This window comes from Triturus cristatus, chromosome 6 (genome assembly GCF_964204655.1).
Source record: "Triturus cristatus chromosome 6, aTriCri1.1, whole genome shotgun sequence".
Taxonomy (NCBI): domain Eukaryota; kingdom Metazoa; phylum Chordata; class Amphibia; order Caudata; family Salamandridae; genus Triturus; species Triturus cristatus.
In genome coordinates, this window is record NC_140589.1 from 750242213 (window position 1) to 750264048 (window position 21836).

A 21836-nucleotide genomic window follows, 5' to 3' on the forward strand; every position below is an offset into this window, starting at 1 on the left:
ACCTGCACCTGAGGATCCCCCCGGAAGAAGAAGAGGGGTTGTCCGAAGAAGGACAAGTGAGACGCAGATGGCCATGCACATCCCCCAGGGACACAAAACCTGTTCTTGAAAATGATCTTTGTGTGCAAACCGTTCACCTTGTTGTATATAACCCAACTCGCCAACAAGACATGGAGGGTTTATGTTGGTCTAAGGTAGCAGATGACTGTGGACTTTACTCTGGACATTTCAGCTACCAACACTTCCAATTCATCTGTGAACTTTAGATTCCAAACCCAATGTACAACACCCACCATCCTGTGCACTATCCTCACACATGAATAAACTCACTATTACACTATACTTGCCTCTGTTGTGATTCCAACTTGGTATGTGTCATGGAGATGATGATCTGCTAAAGAACACAGTGCATGCTAACTAGTACAGCAATGTGATCACCGTTATGTGAGTCATGGTGATGTGACACATATGAGGGAGACAAACCACTAGAGCACCACAACACATACTCACCATGGACATGTAACTCATCGCCTACAATTATGTTGACCAGAAATACAGTGGAATGCACATACACCACACCTATCCACAGTCAGTGGCAACAAGCCCACAGGTGAGGTAAGCAAATGTCAGTCAGATGTGTGAAGACAGACAACGCACATAACAAAGTGAAGCACAGGTCCATAACACAGCAGCAACATGTTTATTCCACAACAGTTGCAAGGTAATTCTACGTGACAGTAGACACACGGTCACCAAGTGTTGAAGAATTGAAGTCTAGGGGTGTGTGTACATCACTTGATGGGAATCAACAACTTCCACTCTGGGATTGGATTCTGGGGGTTGGGGGTCAGAGTTGACCAAACAACAGGCAAAGTACCCTGGGAAGGACAGACATAAGACACAGTCAAAAGCACAGCAGAACAGGATAGGAATGCAATACACATGCACAAAACATGTCACAAGAAACCTACACAGAAACAAGTTAGCATGTCGACACTATTGTGGAGTACAGACTACCTGAAAGGACACATCACTGCACGCATCCAGTCAAGTAGCACACAGACACACTCAAACAGAGACAGAGCAGCACAAACACATTTCAGGCTAACTCAATACATTGACATAACAACCCTGTAAACTCACATTCAGGTGTAGAAGTTGTTGATGAGCTGTGTGCGGAGGACGTCACCCTCATCATCATCATCACTGGCATCGTGGCCCAGGCCAGGATCCTCCACAGGTGGCGGATGTAGGTCATCGTCATCCTGAATGAGACGCAACTTCTTCCGCACTGCCATGTTGTGTAGCATGCAGCATACAATGAAAATTGTGCACACCTTTGCAGGGTCATATGGGCGGTCTTGTCCAGTCAGCAGAAGCGGCTTTTCAGGAGACCTAATGTCCGCTCGATCACCCTCCTGGTCTGACCATGTGCCTCATTGTAGCACATCTCGGCTGGTGTCACAGGGTTCCTGAGGGGTGTCAGCAACCATGGCATGTTGGGGTATCCGGAGTCACCTACATACAAACAATTGCACATTAGCTTAGTTTTGAAAGAGGGTGGAATACAACATTGCAAAACACACACAATGGTAAACTGTCAGTACACACCGACAAGCCAGGCACGCTGGTTTGGCATCTGTGACATCATTGTTGCAATGCGATTACTCCTCATGATGTAGGCATCGTGCGCAGAACCGGGGAAACGTGCACACACATGTGTGATACACATATCCGCTAGACATACCACCAGAGCATTGATGGAGTAGAAATGTTTCCTGTTCCGGTATGTCTGCTCATGTGCCCGTGGTGGTACCAGGGCCACATGTGTACCATCAATAGATCTGATGATGTTTCTGCATCCTCCCAGGTGTATAAAAAGCAGCCTTTATGTCAGTGAGTTGACCTGGGCTAGGAAACTTGATGTACAGGTCAAGGAAATGCAACATCCCCTCCAAGACATCGCGAAGCACACGACTGAACATAGTTTGCGACATACAACCAGCAGTTGCCACAGTGTACTGGAAGGTACCGGTAGCAAAGAAGGGCCGGTCTGCCATCACCTTCACCTTTGGGGTCAGTGCTGTAGGGTATGTCCGGGCAGGTAGCAGATGTGGTGCCAACTGCTCCGCCAACTCCTCAATCAGTGGCCTGGTGAAGCGGTACCATCGGATGCAGTCGCGTTCCAGCATGGTTTCAAGGTCTGGGAACGGTCTATGGACAGCTGGTGCCCTGCAGTACAGAGATGAACAAAGAAAGATTGCCCAGTCATCCACCCATGTGGCTATGACCAAGCAAAATATCACATGATACATCATGACAATACACAATGAACTGAGGTGTGTGCTGTTGGGTATGGACACATTTGTCACCAACATGCCCATCATCTCATATCTCAAGTCAACATGTCTACATAAGTTCCATGTAGTGCAATGGCAAAGCAATAGGCTGTATCACAGTACCTATGTACTACTGTCACGTTCCAAACACACTCCACAGTGACAAGTGAGGACTAATGTCTCCCAGGCATCAGAGCTCTTTGACAGGCAGATACCCAGGGTCCCTGTATTGCCACATGGACACTGGCATGACATGGCGTATCATGTACACGCCACAAAACAACCATGAGTCCCACAGGTAGTGGCCCCTGTTGTCTCTGCAGGCCATACATGGATGTCTCTGAGACACACACACAACATCAATGTTGATGCACAAACCACATGGATGTGGAGACTGTCTCCCATTGGGCACATGGAATCAGACACATCTGAGACACAACATGCACACAGACTGTGGGTGTACATCAGAATTGTGGCTATGGGTCTCGCTTTGACATACATACCATCCCACCCAGTACTCAGGGTGTATGTGACATGTCATACACATATCCAACCTGCAACTGTGTCCATGACTCATGCTCATAAATGTACAGTTGCACATCACAGTGGTAATGTGCACAACACATAAAGGATTCTGTCCCCATGAACACGTGCACAACCTGGGAATGGCTGCACCAAAGTGCCACACAACAAACCAAATGTTGCCCCCCTACACACACAGGTAATTCAGCCTTACATGCCATGGGATACAGTGTGGCACATGCTGTGGTGTGGTAGATGTGCACCTGAGTCCCTGGCAAGTAATTGTGTGTGGAATCTGTTAACAAGTCACACCAATGTCAACCGACGCGGGTGACTTCTACAGAGATGCATCGCACAGTTGTGGACCGAGCCGTGCGCACGCCTTGGCCAGTGACTACAATGTTAACTGACGCGGGTGACTTTTATGCATACGCATCGCACAGTTGTGGACCGAGCCGTGCGCACGCCTTGGCCAGTGACTGCAATGTTAACCGACTCAGGTGACTTTTATGCATACGCATCCCACAGTTGTGGACCGAGCTGTGAGCACGCCTTGGCCAGTGACTGCAATGTTAACCGACGTGGGTGACTTTTATGCATATGCATCGCACAGTTGTGGACCGAGCCATGCGCACGCCTTGGCCAGTGACTGCAATGTTAACCGACGCGGGTGACTTTTATGCATATGCATCGTGCAGGCATGGACAGAGCGGTGCGCACGCATAGCCCATTGAGTCATATGGAGACGGGTGCATGTGGATTTTCAAACTACGCGTTGTACAGTTAGTTGACCGAGCCATGCGCACTCCTTGGCTATGGACTATAATGGAGACGAACGCGGATTCAAAACTTGTACGAGTCGTGCGTTGGAAATTCATTTGGCAGCATACAACAATGTTGCAATTCCTATGGTGTCATGAAGGTGAAATTTTGAACGATGCGGAAGACATGTATGAGTCGTACAATTCCATGGATTGACCAGATTCATAGGATGCAACCGTGTTGGACCTATCACTTAGGACACATGGCACAGATTCTGCCTCTGCAGCACAAATATAAGGCTGGCTGGCCCCCAGAAAGCTCACTTGCCTGCACTACATGCTACAGGACCACATCTCTGCTACCACTGCTGCTGTCTCTGCATCCTTTGGCTACTGCTATGGCACGTACTCTGGAGAGAGAACCCAGCCTTCACACAGGAGGAGAACCAGGCCCTACTGGACGGGCTCCTTCCACAGTACTGCAAGCTGTATGGGAAACCAGGGAGCAGGTGAGTGTGCAGTTCACAGCCTTCCTAATTGTGCATGTTGTCTGACCAGCAGTACTGGCAGTGTGTACACCAGTGGCAAGCGTATTCACTGAGTACTTTCAACCCCCAAAGTGTGTAGGTATATGTGATGAACAGGTGTTCTGCAGCAAAAATGCATTTGTGCAAGCTTTAACTTCCCAGGCAATGTTACCATGTCAGACATGCAGGACAATTGTCCATTTCGTTGGGTACCTCATTTACCTTTGTGATGACTACATGTATATCCACCTGTGTTCAGCACAAATATGTGGCATGTGTGGTAATGGCCTTTTCACTTTGTCATCCTCATAGGTTGATGCCCACCAGAAGCACGAGATCTGGCTGACCATCGCCCGGGCAGTTAGATCAGTGGGGGTCTACAAGTGCAGGATCCGCAACTGCCAGAAGAGGTGGCAGGACCTTCGGGGCTGGACCTGGAGGATCGCAAGGGTCCAGCTGAAGCTGTCACCTCCTCGCTGGAGGGGCGGACACCGTACCCTGACCCCCCACATGCTCAGGATTCTACCGGGACTCTGTTGTAGGCTTCGTAGATGGGTCAATTGTTTACACAATGCCTGTGATCTGACATGTGATCTGTGTGTGCCTTTGATATGTGTTCCAATTGCTGGTCTGACTCGCCACATGTGCCTGGGGTATTTAAAACACACCCATGCAGCAGGTGACTCCAATTTTGGGGCCTCAGGAGTATGTATATCAAATGTGTCACACTTGCTTAACCTCCAGCCTACTGTCCAGGGCTATACACTGTTTCAGGTAGACCTGGGCAGTCATGCCTACTCCAGGGCATTAAAACACTCTGTACTCCCACTCCCGTGTATCAGCTTACAGATTGTGCTTAGTGAAATGTGCCCTCAGGTGTCTGCTTCTGTGTCATTGTGGTGTGACTTCCTTTTTAGGACAACTCGGGTGTTCATGAGTTTGACGGTCAGCAGGACATCTGAGATGTGACTATAGGAGACGAGACCTGCGTGACATATAGGTGTGTGATCACTTGACAGTGCACAATGGTGTATGCAACTGTGAAGTTCAGGCAGCTGTGTTTCATTCACAGCAGACTGTGAGGTGCTCATGTTCAGAGAGTTGTGTTCGCAGTCACTCATATGTCTGATTTGTATGATGTGGGGTCATCAGAGTCCGGAATATGTTGTTTGCAGGGGATGGACAAGTGCACTTGTCAGCTGCAGAGTTTGCTTTACCCATGACCTATGATTGTGACACAGTGCAGACTGTTGTTGACTGGATGCCCTGCCCCTGTGACAGGAGACAGTGATGACTGACTTTCCAGGCATGCCTGTGCCATGGCATTGAACTTGCTATGAGGGATCCTGCAGTGGAGTCAAATGTGCTCCATGCACCCCATTGTGGCATTGACTATCAGGACATGAGAACATCATTGTGTGTGGTGCTGGTATGCATCACAAGCATGTGAAATGAGACTCTGACCATCCCTTCTTCCTGACACCTGTACTGAGTCAGTGGCAAGAGAGATGTGATGTGTGTATAGTGACAAAATTCTACATGTCCACTTGCATGTCCAACAACTGTCTAGGTGATTCATGTCTGCACATTGGGGTATTAGCATCCAACATGCAACAGACATATGGGTGCAAGTCCAGGAGGGATATGAGTGCCATGGTTGATGGTCAGACTGACAATTAGCTTATTCAAAACAGTGTGAGCACTTTGAGCAGTGTCCAGCTGATGATTCCAGGGCTTGCCCTGTGGTGTGCTGTACTCACTGTGGTGTGTGCGGTCAGTGAAGGTGACTAATGTTGGTCTGGTTTTCCTAATTCTATCCAGATACATCCACGGCCACAGGAGGGGACAGCGCCATGGACCAGGAGGAGCCGCAGAGCCAGACTGGTACAGCAAGCGAGGAGTTGGAGGGACCCAGTGGCACGGAGGGTGAGTGGAGCCACACCGAGGAGTCCTCAGCACCATCCACCTCCGCTGAGGACCACAGCAGCTTGGAGGATGACTCCCTTGTGGAGGCTGGTGTCAGCAGCCACCAAACCCCAGCTAGTGAGGCTGTCCCAGCCACCACCACCACACCATCACCACGCTCCCATCGGCTCCCATCCTAGAGGTCTGTGGAGGCTCCCGTGTTCAGGAGCATGTTTCCTTTGTGCCAGGCACTGCATCCCCTGCCCCTGTGTCCCCTGCTGCCCTGAGTGCGGAGTATGTGGACTTGCCTCAACAGATCCATGTAGGGCTGATATCAATGCTGAGTGTCCTCCATGCACACACCAGTCTGTTGACACAACTGGTGTGTTTCATGGAGGGCATGTCATCGGGCATGTCTGCCCTACAGAGAACCAATCAGTCCATGGCCTCCTCCCTGATGGCAGCAGTGTCCCTCCTCCAACAGTCCCTCACCCCTCCTACCTCTGCCCCATCCGCAATTCCTAGCACCCTACCTGTCCCAAGCACACACACACCAGCGCATTCACCCAAACCCACAGACACAAGCAGCACACAAACACCCAAACCAATGTCTAAACATGCATGCAAGCAACCTCAGGGGACTGACACACACACACAGGCATCCACAACCACTCCGCAGTCGTCCGATACCTCTCCCTCCAAGACCCCTTCCCTTGCCTCACCTGCAACTCTATCTCCCAAGAAGCTCTTCCTCTGTGACCATGGCCTCTTCCCCACCGATCCAGCAGATCCAGCGTACAAGGGGAAGAGGATGTCCCCACACACAGAGGGGAGGGTCCCTCATACTCGGACACCCTCCCCCAGGCGCAGGCAGACTGAGGCCCCCACCCGCAAGTCACCCCGGACCCAGAAGAGCAAGACCCTACCCCCGCCCCTAAGCTCAACGACACAGTCTCCGTCCTCCATCCCCCAGGCCACCACTCCACAGTTTTCCCTGCCACACCCTGCTGCAGGTTCCCCCACCCACAGAAACACCATCCCCAAAATGCTCAGGCCCTCCCCCCCTAACATTTGCTCTTCCACCCCCACTCCCCCGGTCCGCCTGTTTGTGCCACTGGTGTGGGGACCGTGGCCCCCCCTCTGTCCTTCCGACCTCACCTGAACCCCATTCTGCTCCCATGGAGTTAGGCACTGCAGTGGAGTCCACGACCACCCCGTCTGACCCAGTCCACTCCATCTGACCTGCCCACTGCAGTTGTGCCGGCACCCACCCCATCTGACATGTGCCCCACAGTTGTGACTGCACCCACTATGTCAGACACCTCCACTGCAGTTGCCAGTGACTCTCCTGCACCCACCACCCCTTCACTGCCTCCTTCTGCTGAGCCCTGATCCTGTCCCTGCGGTGCCTGGCCTGCCCCCATGTATGCCCCTCCGAATGGATGTCCCCTGTCCTTAGCAGTGCAGGCAAGCAACATGTGACAGTTGTCACTTACACACTATTTGTGCTTTAGCTATGGACTGGCCCTGGGCCTTTGTTTTTTATGGACTTTACATTTGATATTTCCAATTTGCTGAATTAAGCATTCGTTGTTATCCTTGTGAATTTGACTTAGCTGTACATTATGTTGATGATGTTTACCATGACCTTGCTGTTATAATGCTGTATTTTCAATGTTGAATACTGAGGTGTTGATGTGATGTACTCCAAGTGGTCCATGAGATATGTATCCTATTCTGGTCGGTATCCATGTCATCCTTTGCAGCAAACTGGGTGTGTCATGATTAACAATTTTTGCACATGGATGTGAACATTTCATTTGCATGGTCACAACTGTGGCTTTCACCCATGCACATATAATGTGCTTCCCATTGTCCAATGTGTCTATTTCCCTGACTGTGGGCCCATCTCCACTGGACATGCAGGTGTGGGCATCATTGGTGTAGGAGCAACTGTGTCCACTATGCAACTTGCTAGACATATGTATTGAGTATGTGCAGATGACTTGAGGGACACTCCTGTACCCAGGCTGATGTGACCAGAGCCTTCATTGGGTGGTAACTGATAGCTGACTGACCAAGTGTTCTGCTGACATGACTGACACCTGCTGGAACTATGTTTGGCACAGCTGAGCTTCCACAGGAGCTGAGTCCCCTCAAGTAAGTGTGCTGTTCCATGACATTGCCTGGGCCCATGGTGTGTGCTGTGTGAGCATGTGTGTGTGTGTCCCCATCTATTTTTCTGCACAGGCTGTGTTCCCTTAATATGTTCCTGTTGGTGATGCTTGCTGAGTTGTCCTGTGTTCATCCCACATCTTTGTCCTGGGCTACCAGAAATGTGGGTGCATGACACACTACTGTTCATTGGTATGTCATCATTGGTATTTGTCAGTTCTGAGTGGTGATGATGTGGTCAGACACAGATGGGACACAGTCAGGGGTCCCCATGGCACTTGCTTGTTCGCAATATCATGTAGTTGTCCCTAGGTGGTACCTTTCAGTGATTGAGACATGTGTATGTGTGTGTGACTGCTCCCACTCGTTAGGTTCAGAGGTGCAATGTTGGCAGGTGTCAGCATGTGTGCCTTGTGGTTCTCCTTGGCTTCTGCATTGTCCTGGGACGGTGGCAGGGATTCCGCAGGTTACGGGAACTTTGACGTCATGGCCATGTACTGCATATTGTGCAGTATGTCTGTCATTCACCAGGGTTGTAGACTGTCCTTGTGTGATGAGTCTGTGCACCCTAGATCCTCCCAACATTACTGTGATTGTCATGGGTGCATATGCAATGTCACCAGTCCATGTGGGCTTCACTGATGCACATTGGTGCAATTCAGGGTGTGTGGTGTTGAGGGTGGACAGATGTGAATGTTTGCATGGCTCGGCCCCTTTCCCCCTTTTGTCCCTGGATGACGGGCCATGCTGAGTGATTTGTGTTTGTGTAGGTGTGATGTACGTTTGTGGCACACGACACGCCTGAGTTTCACAGTTTGAACGACATCTACCTTTGTCATCACAGTGGACGTATCATGCAGGCTTGTGTCACCCCAATGTATAGTCCCTGGGGGTAGTGCTGTTGTGGGTCTGTCTCTTGTTTTAGTTGCTGTTCATTCCAGCTTGTGTCAAATGTGTCTGTTGGGATCCCTCTCATCTTACAATGCCCGATTGCCTACTAAGGGGTGCCCAATTCAAGGGTTACATTTGTATGGCACTGTGTCCACATCTGTGCCATTGTGGTTCAGCTCCCCTCATGTGTTGTGTAGTTGCCTGGGGATACTGAGACACACACAAACACATGTTGTGTCAGATGTGCAGTGTGAGGTTGCCTGTTTGTGTTTGTGCATCTGCACCAGTGCATTGGTATTGCTGTTATGGGCCATTGGCTGGATGTTGTTTGGGTGATTTTCCCTGCTGTCCCTGTGAGTCCTATCTCATCATTCTGCACATTCAGCCTGGTTGTTAGGTCCCATTGCTGCCATGGAATGGGAGTTTGTGACCTGACACCTACAGTCTGCACAGGATGTATTGATTTGTGTGTCTATTTTCGAGATGTGTGTATGCATTTTGATGGTCACTTCTGCTTTTGTGTCATTGTACACTGTATGCAATGTCAGCCCCCATGGGTGGTGCGTGTCTGCACATGGCCAAGAGTATGTTTGATTTTCACAGCTCTGTTAGCTTCACCACATCTCTGTGGGTATGGGACACAACCACTAATTTGCCACAAAAGTGTTTCATGTGTTGGGACCAGGAATCATACATGCTGTTTGGCATTTGCAGCTTTTACCATGATGACACTTACCTTTTGGTCACTGTGATGATGGGGGGTTTGAACCCCATTACCACAATGCTCAACATTTGCTGCAGTTTGGAACCCCACGCTTAACCTTTGTTCTACACAGTGATGGGGGTTTAGACCCCATTACCACAATGCTCAACATTTGCTGCAGTTTTGAACCCCACGCTTAGCTTTTGTTCTACTCAGTGAGGGAGGTTAGTGCACATTGACACAGTGCTATTGTGATGCTTGACTTGCGTGGGCCACACTCAGTTTTTGGTCACGCATGTGAAGGGAGTTACATTGTATGTTCGAAGTCATATTCACTGTTGTGGGCATTTGTCACAGACTACACACTCTTGTCATGATGTTAGGGGGGATGCATTTTGCTGACATACCTAATGTTGGTGTATGATGGATGTGTGGCGCCTCACCCATCCTATGGGTGTGGGTATTTTATATTGATAGTCACACAGCACCCTACGAGTGGGGTGGTAGTAGTGATTAGCAACAAGTCCCCTATGAGTGGGGGTGGCAGTAGTGATAGGCAACATACCCCCTATGAGTGGGGGGGGCAGTAGTGATGAGTAACATACCCCCTATGAGTGGGGGTGGCAGTAGTGATAGGCAACATACCCCCTTTGAGTGGGGGTGGCAGTAGTGATGGGCAACATACCCCCTAAGAGTGGGGGTGGCAGTAGTGATAGGCAACATACCCCCTATGAGTGGGGGTGGCAGTAGTGATAGGCAACCTACCCCCTATGAGTGGGTGTGGCCGAAGTGATTAGCAACATACCCCCTACGTGTGGGGCTGGTAGTGGTGATAGCTATGCAACCCCTATAGTGGCCTGTTGCTAGAGGACAGGATATGGACCCCCTGGGTGTTTGTGACATTTGGTGGGTACGTGTCGTTTGTTTGTGTGGTGGGTGTCTGACTTACCGTCCACGTCGTCCGCGTCTGTTCCTGATCCGGTCATAGATGTATAGTACTGGTATGACCTGCGCGAAGGGATTCATGATGTGTTCGTTCCGTACACGCTGCTTGTTGCTCCATCTCGTACCCATTGCTAGCTGGTCTGTTTCCTAGCCGTGGATTGTGTTCTGGCGCAAATCGTACCTGAAATGCTGCTTTCCCGGATGCTGTGACGTGCTGTACGTGGCAACCCGTTCGGTGCGTATGAAGTACGCATCGTACTTGACCGCCCAGTAAATGCAGTGAAAATGGTTCCGTGCGACTCGATTGGGCGTTTACGGATCCGGCTCGTACTGAAATTGTGGATGGAGTCGGAGCGTACGTGTCAGTCGGGAATTTGGCACATTTCTGTATCGTACTTCTTCGCCCGGACGGTCCGGCTCCTGGGACGATTCGGTCATAAGGTAAGGCTACGGACAGCTCTCGGTGAGCTGTCCGACCGAGATCGGAATCGACGCCTTAGTGTTAGATATCCTTGCTGCAATGGAAGGATGTGTTTGCAGGGTTTTAAAGATTAAGGAAGGCTTTATCTTCACTCTGGATAACAGTCGAGTATTCAATGCTTATGTAACTGGCATACCTAATCTTTCTTATGGAGTCCAAGCTTTAGAGGTGCATGACTTGTGGGAGACATTAGGTTTCTGGGTTGTGAGAGAGGAATGCAGTTTAGTAAGGTTTGTAAATGGTTAATTTGGGTAGTAGTGTGTTTGGATAATACTAACCCTTGAAATTGTGTTGGTTTGTGCAATTGTCAGTGTTTCTCTTGTTCACATTTTCTGAAATGTTGTTTTCTAAGATGTGGGTAAAAGGAGAAAAGAGGATCTTCCACGAGGAAGAGAGAGGGAGGCTGTCAAAGGTCAAGTTTATAATCAACTAAAGTTATTGAAAGATTCCAACTGCAGGAAGCAGAAAGTGATGCAGATTGTGTTATAACTGTTAGACAAATTGTGGGGTTATAGTGATTATAGAATAATCAGAGGAGGGGGGACATCAGAGTTTGTGCGCATTATATATTTTTGTTCATTATTAAAACCGTGCAGAATGTGGATTTATTCTTAACATTTATATGTGAACATTGACTTGATGCTATTGCACATATTTGTTATGACATGCAAAAGGGTATTTCCCTGGCTCTTGTTAAGTAGGACTCAATTCAGGTCCAAATGCTCTTTATGCTGTTTTATGCTGTTTTATGCTGTTTTATCCAAAATGGATGTCCCCTGCTGCATGTGCACTGTTCATTATTCCAACAGCACACAATCAAGCAGAACCATGTTTGTTTATTACCATTGACGTTGTTCTTGCCATTCTCAATGGAAACGTTTCAGTGTAGTCACAATAAGATTTCTTTCTTCAAGGACCTTCCACTAGTACCCTATTCCTTCATAATAGTTTGCTGTTGTTCATCTAACTAGCTTGTTCTGACATCTCCGGATGGTATTATGATAGAGTGGGCAGAATCTGTGTTTATTTGGTGAGACTAGTACTAGTTACTAAGGCAATACAACATTTTATAACAATTGTACTCTGATTTACTGAAAATGTTTTTCTTTTGCTCACACCATGATCTATCTATACTTTCTATTTTCTATTTTGTTCTATGAGATGCACTCCAAAATAAGACGGTGAGACAGACCACTTCTATGAATGCTGTCTGTTTCTCTGCTGATTTTGCTGCTCACTTGGCACATCAAATTTGTCTCTTACTTGCACATTATCTTGTAATGCCTTATTCCAACAGCCTTTTAGGGCACTGACGTTATGCTTTTATATTTATTATCTCTGTTTCTTACCTTTTGAAATTGTAATAAATGTTTTACATTTTATTCCTGATCTAGACCTCAATTATTGAGCGGGCCCTTACTTAATCAACTGTATTTGGTATGTTGTGGGGTGCTTTATCTTGGGGATGCCTGATGAAATTGAGATTTAGCACCTTCTCCCAATCCTTAACCTGAGGTAATATTTTTGGGGTGCACAATTTAGTTTCCCAGCGCCACACTTCTAAGATATGGCCCTTCACCTTTGTATATGCAGCCACTGCCTCAAGTATTTTGTTGATATTCGCCTCTATGGCATGGTTTAAGGTATGCTTCGCTGGCCTCTCCTGTTGAGTTATTTTCACTACTACCTCCCAACTCACCCTGCTGATTTGCCATGTAAATGAGCACCTTGCCTCTACTACACATCAAATTCAACATCTGTCGGGCCCAGAACTTTATTGTAGAGCATCACCTTCCACCTTGTCAATGTTCTCATCTAGTCCTGCTATTACTGCCCTTGAATACAATGGGGAGACTGTGTCAACTAGATTTTCTGCCCAATTTTGAGATTGTATGCAGAGGAGACATGCTATATCACCAGAACCTACAATGGCATTGTTTACAACATGCAACTAACTCTGCACATTCACTTGTAAGGCTATATTCCTCTCATCCCCCTGAATTTACGCATCAGAGCCACATTAGGAAAGAATTGCTGAATCCTTCTTCCATCTGAAATGGTTCAGAGACATGTAGCAGTCATTTAAGGTCTCACCTCGTGTTTCTCTCTGTGCCTGAGTGAGAAGATGAGTCCATATTGCTGTTAGAATATACCTATATGAGACTAGTATACTAAATAAGAATGTTGCATGTGGAATTCCCAGAGGCCAGGAGAGCAGATATGACCCCTGACAATCTGACTGTAAAAATCCCTGGATTTTGATCTCGTGGGGCAGAGGATTCTCCCTCAAAGTGGTTGTATCTGTAAATTGTCAATGCCCATATGTATTTTCTAACATGTGTCTATTGACTCCAATCATGTAATTGAACCAATACTCACAGTGAGAGTCAGCTAGAATCTCCCAGAACAGCCTTTCACTGGCTCATCTGTTAAACGTGGTAGTGGACCTGACACTAACATACTGCCATCTGTAGATGAGTTAGCATCACACAATAGTGGATTCAATGGTGGTGGCTGAGATACTTTCACCACCAGAAAATTAACCAGGGATATAACTTATAAGAGGGCGGATTCACAGCCATGGATGAAAAGAGAGTATGTCTTTTTTTACATTGCGCTCCTCTGAATCAAGTCTAATATAAGACAGTCAAGATAAACATACACCTCGGTGAGGGGAGTGGGTTCTTGCTTGTGCACAAAAATGGTATTTAGGCAAAATATCGAGTTGGAAATGTCGACCTACACAAATATTGAGTTATAAATATTGTGACAGATATATCGACAGCAAGAATATTGTGTTCAAGAATATCAACTTTAAGGTTAGAAATATAATTTTTTTAAATATAGAAGTCATTAATATCGTTTGCAAAAATATAGTTGTTAAAAATATCGATATTTTTAAACAGTGTTATGTATTTTAGTATATATTTTAAATGCATGTGATGTTTTTTTGTATAAGTATTGTTTATGTTTTGTAGTATATGTGCAAAATTTGTTGTAGTTATCAATTTTATTTTAATGACATTTCGTGTTTTTTAGTTCTGTAGAGGGTTGTGGGTTTATAGGGAATTAGTGTGGGAAGTAATTTAATTATTATAATTATTTTTCATTTATTAATATTTATTTAATCAAGATTTTATAGTGTTAATTGTCTTTTTATTTATTTTTTGAAAATAATATGAGTGGGTTGTGGGGTTTATAGGGGTATAATTTGGGAAGTAATTTATTTTTAATTATTATTAATTTTTTTCAGGGCCGGTTGTGGGGTTGAAAGGGGGAAAGTGATTTATTGTTAATTAATTATTATTCAGTTGTTAAATAATGTTAATTAATTCATTGAAAACTAAATATGTAAATTGTGTAATTAATTTTAGGTGCGGGTTGTGGGGTGTATAGGGGTAAAAGGTGGGAAGCAATTTATGTTTAATTAGTTAATAATTAGTTGATAATTAATATTAATTAATTAATTGATAATTGAGTCGAGTAATGGTTAATTTATTATTTTGTGTGTGGGTTTGTGGTTTTTATAGGCGTAAAGGGTGGGGAGTAAATGAATTTTACTTATTTGAATGTAAATTTTAATTGTGTAATTATTTTTTTTTACAGTTTAGTTTTAGGTGTGGTTTGTGGGATTATAGGGGTAAAGGGTGGGAAGTTAATTCTTTTTATGTGTTTTAATTTGTTTTTTAATTAATAATATTTCTTTAATTGATAAATAACTATATTCTCTCTGGGCGAGGTGAGAATAGGAATTGAGGGTCTCTCACGGAACAAGGCGCTGGGACCAGATGGGATCTCACCAGACCTCTTCCTATGTAGTATAGCGGTATTGGTGCTGCTCTTAGCGAGGGTATTCAATGCAGCAGTAGCATCAGTAATACCAGCATCATGGTCCACTGCCACTATTGTTCCCATTTTCAAGAAAGGAGACAGGGACAGCCCACATTGCTATCGCCCCATATCTCTTATTGATGTGTCAGTGAAGGTTTTGGGGAGGGTGGTTTTAAACAGGCTGTTGGAATGGGCAGAGGTTAACCAAATTATAACGGATGTCTAACATGGGTTCTGACCTGGTAAATCTACTTCAGACCAATGCCACAATCTTTATCTGATCAGTGCTAAATACACATTAGCCAAACCAGGGGCGTTGTATTTAGCATTTATGGATCTCACTGCGGCCTTCGACCGAGTGAACCGCTGCAAACTATGGACACTCATCGGAGAGCTCGGGTTGGATCCGGCAATAATTAACACTCTACTAGCCCTACACTCGAATACCACGGCAGTAGTCAGATATACACAGGAGGGGACGACCACGGACCATTTGAACTGTTCTAGCAGGGTTAGACAGGGCTGTATATTAGCGCTGTTTTTGTTTACAATATATATCAACGGCCTCGACTCTTCCCTGATGGCCATACAAGCAGACACCCGAGGATAGGTACAAGAGCGGTCCCTGTTCTGCTTTATGCAGACGTCGCTGTACTCTTCGCTGGCACCCCAAAGGGCTTGCAGCATTTAATAGACGGTTTGGTCACCTTTATGAATAAGATGGATATGTCTCCTAATCATACATAATGTAAATTGGTAAGAAGTCCAGGACAGGACAGGCGCACACACCTTGGTGTATTTTATTTGATGCAAAACTGAATTTTAAACACTTAGGGGCCGATAACGATCCGGGTTGGAAGGGCACCGAAAGCAATCTGGCCGGAAAAACTACGCGCCGTACGCGTGTTTTCCGCCCGGCTTGTACAGCTGTACGAGCGAGCAAGTACGATGCGAGCCACATGAAATTCACCGACCGACTCGTTTCCGGGTCCGAACCGCTCCGTACGTCTCAGTCGGAAGCTAACCGTGGCGTGCAATGGATGCTATTCACGAACAAGCCAGTATGATGCACGCGTCGGACAGCCTGTGTGAGCCGGAGAGTCCGGCTCGCAAATCTTCCGGGTGGTTGCCTTTAGGGGGTCCGCGTCGGCCCCCCTGTCACCCGCAGCCCTACGACTCCGATGCGTCTCCCCAACACAGGCATGTGCGGTGCGGATGGCACCGACACGTACTCACTGTAGGGGGCGCACTTGTCCGCGACGTACCCATTCAGTCAATGGGAGCCCATGCACGCGTCATACAACTGGCTCCCATTGACTTCTATGGAAGTCCGACCGAACCGAGTTCGACAGCATACGGCCGCATCGTACTCGCTCGGTCGGACTGCAGGACTCCGGCTCGGTCGGAAAACACTCCGGATCCGGCTCGGTCGGAGTGCTTTCCGACCCGGATCGGAATCGGCCCCTTATTAGAGTAGAAGTGTCTCACTGTAATAAGGTCTACAGGAGCAATTTCAAATTTTGCTCATAGATTAGGCCGTTGCTCACCAGGGTCGATTTTGAAGTTATACAATTCCAGCGGTTGCTCTAAGGTTTTATATGGTAGTGAGGTTTGGGCAATCAAAGTGGTTAACAAATTGCAAACTGAAGAGAGTAAATATTTTAGGCGCTTCCTGAAAGTCCCTCACAACACCCCTGCGTACATTGTTCATGACAAATTGGTGTCTAAATATGTTTCTGACATGGTGGCTGTTAAACCCCTATTGTGTTGGGCGAAGATCTGGGTAAACGAAGAGGCAGGTTTTAATAGACTGGTAATCCAGGACTGTCTCTCCCTTGATCAAGCTCTAAAAATCCCATGGTTAAAATATGTAAAGGATACCCTCTCCACACTAGGGTGTGTAGACCTGTTCACTAACCCTGATAAAATAGGAACTCAGGAAAAGGCACATATTAAAGACCTGTTTTTTTTAAGTATGTTATGACACAACTCAAGGACAGTGAACTTTACAAGCCCACGGTGAGAGAACACATTTTAGCTAAGTCAACGCAGGGAATGGAACCATATTTATCTCTCATTACTAGTGCACATGATAGATTGTTAATTACACCTTTTAGACTATATTTATTTCATCATCTATTGGCTGTACCCTCTGGTTTTATTGTGCACACAGAACATAGAGGACCCTGTGGCTGTGACAATAGGTCTCCACAGGATACCTTACGTTTTGTCCTCCTCTGTCCGCACTACGCATATCCCTGAAGAAAGTTCCTGAAGGGCCTTTTAAGAAAGCTTAGATTTAAACAGGCATGTGTTGTCTTACTGTTTTTAAAATTGTCATCAGATGTTTTCACACTCTTTTGTGTTTCCCTTTTCTGAAGATCTGCTTTAAAGTTAAGAACCACGACGGGGTGTTGGAAGCCAATAAGAATTCTTGCTATTTTTGCTGCTATGAAAGTACTAGTTGAGTATTTAATTGTTTTTATACTTTTTAACCTGTATTGAAATTTGTTGGATGTACTTTGAAATTAAGCAATAGTGGAGGACTATGATAGTATATAAACTTGGTTTTAATGGGTATGCGGCTGCTTTTATGAAAACTGCCTTTGTCTGATGTATCTAAATTTTGAGATGTTTCTTTTATGGTCATATTCCTATATCCCCAAAAAAGATTATTATTAATATTATGATGATGATGATTATTATTATTATTATGATTATTATTATGTTAATTATAGAAGTAATTTTTTTTCCAAATTTAGACGAGTGTTGTGAATTGTGTGGTGGTATAGGATAGGAAGTAAATAAACTAAGTTTATGTAATAATTAATGTTTTTGTTTATAAATAATTTCAAGCTAAAAATATTTACTTGTTTGAAAATGATGTTTTTTGTCAAAAATCTTGGTTATTTTCAAATTACAATGAATAAGCAAAACATACAATATATAGAACGTCCGTACTACTCTGCACAACATGATTGCTATTTCCAGAGTTACAGTAATCATCCAAAGAGAAGTAAAGACAGCACTTCGGAACACTTGCTCCAAAATAAATCCCCACGGCATACCATGCCTCGCACCCCTTCCCCTCACCTCCCAAACAAATACGAAAGTAACAAAGGTTGTAACACTGCAGGGAATAAGCACTGTTCGAGGAGGGAACTCTCTGCCCCACCAATGCCTCTTTGTTGATGTGGTGTGTTTATATATCCTTCAAATGCCCTCCCTGGGCTGGACAGTCAAAACTGAAACAAGTGGAGCCTCCTTGTTCTGACGGGACAAGCACAGAGAGGAAGACCTTCTGAGATATATGACACCAGTGGGCCCCAAGAAAATTAAACATTTTTGTAGGAGTCTGCTAGGACATCTGCCAGGAGCTCCATCGTTATTGCTTTCCACAGTCTGAAGTAGCATTGAATCAATGAGGGGGCTTCCGCCTTCTTACAGGCTGCCGCCACTGCCATTTTGTCCACCCGAGACAAAGCCACATAATTGATTTATCCCCATGTGTCTGATATCTCAGCGACTCACTACGTAGTCCTAGTAGTACAAACCCTGGGTCCTCCGGCAGAGGATATCCTAGAATCCCTTTGGTTGTGCTAATATCTCTGCCCAAAAGGGTCAGATCTTGGGACAATCCCACCAAATATGTTGCCCAATAATCCACACCCCCTCCAACAGCGGTCTGACGTCTGAGGGATTTTTTTTTTTAGTTTGGCCGGATGTAAGTGCCAATCAAATAATAATTTATAATTTGCCTACCGGAGGCCCATTGAATGATTAAATCTGGCAATATCTCTAACCTCTCCCGACCATTGAGCCTCTGTGATGGACCCATTCAAGACACCCTCCCAGTGGTCCTTATAGCGGGGTTGGGGAGTGTGCAGATTGTCCAATAGTAAATTGTATAGAAAGGTGTTGGCCCCCTTTGCCCCACTGCTACCCATCGCGAATTCCTTAATGGGTGTGAATTCTCTCATGGCCACATCTCTCACTCACATTCGGGTGGGAAACCCAGTGTATTAATTGATTATATCGGTAGCGTTCTGTGGATGGGAGGTGAAAGTCCCGGGCACAGTTCTCAAATGTTCGCACGCCCCAATTATGGAATAAGTCTGAGACCGTTAAACAGCCTCCCAACCGCCATGCCTCAAAAAGTCCAAGTTGCAGCGCAGGTGGGATTGACGGATTAAAATGTGTAGGGGTTAGCCGTGATGGGAAGAAGGTCAGTCTCTCTGCCCCAGTGACCGTTTCCCATACTCTAAGGGTAGTGCGTGTGGGCGTACTCAAATAAGCATTTGGCAGTCAATCCATTTTGGGTTTCCAAAGTAAATCTCATATGTATTTCCCCCATGAGTGCTCTCTCCAAATGGAGCCAATGTTTGTCTGATTCACGGGCTGACCATTCCGGAATCACCCTCAACTGCACTGCTTTGCAGTATATGTGGAAATCTGGAAGCGCCAAACCACCCTTGGACTTAGGCAATCGTAACACCCTATAGGACGGTCTCGCCTTTCCGCCTCGGCTTATGAATTGTGTGATAATGGATCGTAATCTGGCCAACAAGCTGCGCTCTACCTCAATTAGGAGCCCTTGGAATAAATAGAGGAGTCGTGGGAGAATAGACATTTTGACGGCGTGTATCCTCAGCCAAGATAAATATAGTGGTGCCCATCTCTTTAAATCCTCCTTTAATTGTCGTAGTAATGGTGGGTAGTTGGCTCAAAATAACTCCGCCAGTGTAGGGATAATTCTTCTAATGCCCAGGTAAGTAATCCCATGGAAGGCCAACTGAAAAAGTGTTGATCCAGCGAGGTCCTCTACCACTGCTTGGGAAACTGTCAGGTTAAGCAAGTATGATTTAGATAGGTAAATAAGTAATCCTGCCACTCCCTCAAAGTGTTGCAAATCTTCTAGGGTAGTTGTGAGTGAAGATGAAGGTTGTGTCAGGGAAAGTAAGATGTCGTCTGCAAAGAGTGAAATCTTGTGTTCTTCTTCTGCAAACCGGTTCCTGCAAATCTGCGGGTTCTGCCGAATCTTGGCTGCCAATGGCTCTATATTCAATGCAAATAAAAAGGGGAAAGGGGGCACCCCTGTCTTGTCCCCCTCTCAAGCAGAAATACCTCTGGACTCACCCCATTAACTAACAACCCGCCCATTGGGGAGGAATAATTTGCCTTAACCATTGCCATGAATCTGTCACAGAAGCCAAATTTCTTCAATGTGAGGACAAGAAAACACCAGTCCACCCGGTCAAACGCCTTCTCAGTATCAAGCACTGGAAGAATAGCCGGGACCTGTTTTTTAGAGACTTTTTCCATTAAATTAGGCATTCGCCTAATATTATCGTGTGTCTGCCTCCCTTTAATAAACCCCTACGGATCTGGATGGATCAGTTCCAGGAATAGGTTGTCTAATCGGGTAGCTGAATTTTTTTAGTATAACTTGGTGTCTAAGTTCAATAAGACAATCGGGCGATAGGAACCGCATAGTCTCAGGTCCTTGCCCTGTTTGGGAATCAGAGAGATCAGGGCCTCACTCATAGATTCTGTGACCCTGCCCTTTTCAGCCATACAATTAAACAGGGATACTAGTTGCGGGATTAGCTCTGCCATACGCACTTTATAAATCTGGGCTGTCAACCCATCGGACCCCGGAGACTTGTGGCATTTGAGGCCCTTTAGAGCATTGCAAACCTCTTCCTCCATAATAGGGCTACCCAGGAGTTCATTCTGGGCCTCTGAGACACGTGGGAAGGTAACTGTTTGTAAGTAGTCTAACTGTGTGGTTTCATGGGAGGGATCTGTTGTGTACAAGTCGCGATAACATCTCCCAAATACCTGTGCTATCCCTGATCATGTCCAATAGTTTCATTTTGCTCATTATATATCCTCTATGTGTTCTTTTTCGTTTTTTACTCTCAGCTGTCTGGCTAAATGGGAAACTATCTTATTGCCCTGGTCATACGTAGTTCTATGGAGACGTAATAGGGTGAGTTCCACTCAGTTATTATAAATCGTGTTGAATGTGCCCCATATAGCCATGACTTTTTTCTGCTGTGACCATGTGGGATTGTATTTGTGGAGTGACTCTGTTGCCTGAAGTTCCGTTTCTAAAGTCTGACGTTCCTTAACCTTATACTTGTAAGGGCGGAGTTCAGGGCTAAATACTGGCCCCTGAGGACCGCCTTAAAGGCATCCCAATTGTTTAGTGGGAAGGTGTCACTATGGTTGTTATTTAAAAAAAAAATCATTAATGGTGGCCGTCAAGAGTCTCGCAGAAGTCTATCCCGAAGCAGCGATTGCGGGAAGAACCATTGTCTATATTTAGGGGGTGGCAACTCCCAGTCAAGGCATGTGTACACTGGTGCATGATCAGAGAGTGTTATAGCATATGTTGTCTCTGAGTGCATAGCCTGCTGCAGAGTGTTGCTCACAAAAACATATTCTAATCAGGAATAAGATTTATGTGAATGTGAAAAAAAGGTATAGTCCCGATCGTCTGGGTGTAGTGTGCGCCACATATCCAGGAGACCTAGTTCTTCAAAGGCCCTCTTAAGCGACTTGGGGAACCTACCTGTGGTGGATCCCTGCGTGTGCGTGCTGTCCATATCCGCCCCATGTAAGATTAAAGTCCCCCATCAGCATGATCGTCCCCTCGGCAAAGTTCCCCAGGGTGATTAGGAAATTGTGTAGAAACCTGGCCTGATTAGTGTTAGTGGCATATACTGTCGCAAATGTGCATTACCGTCCCAT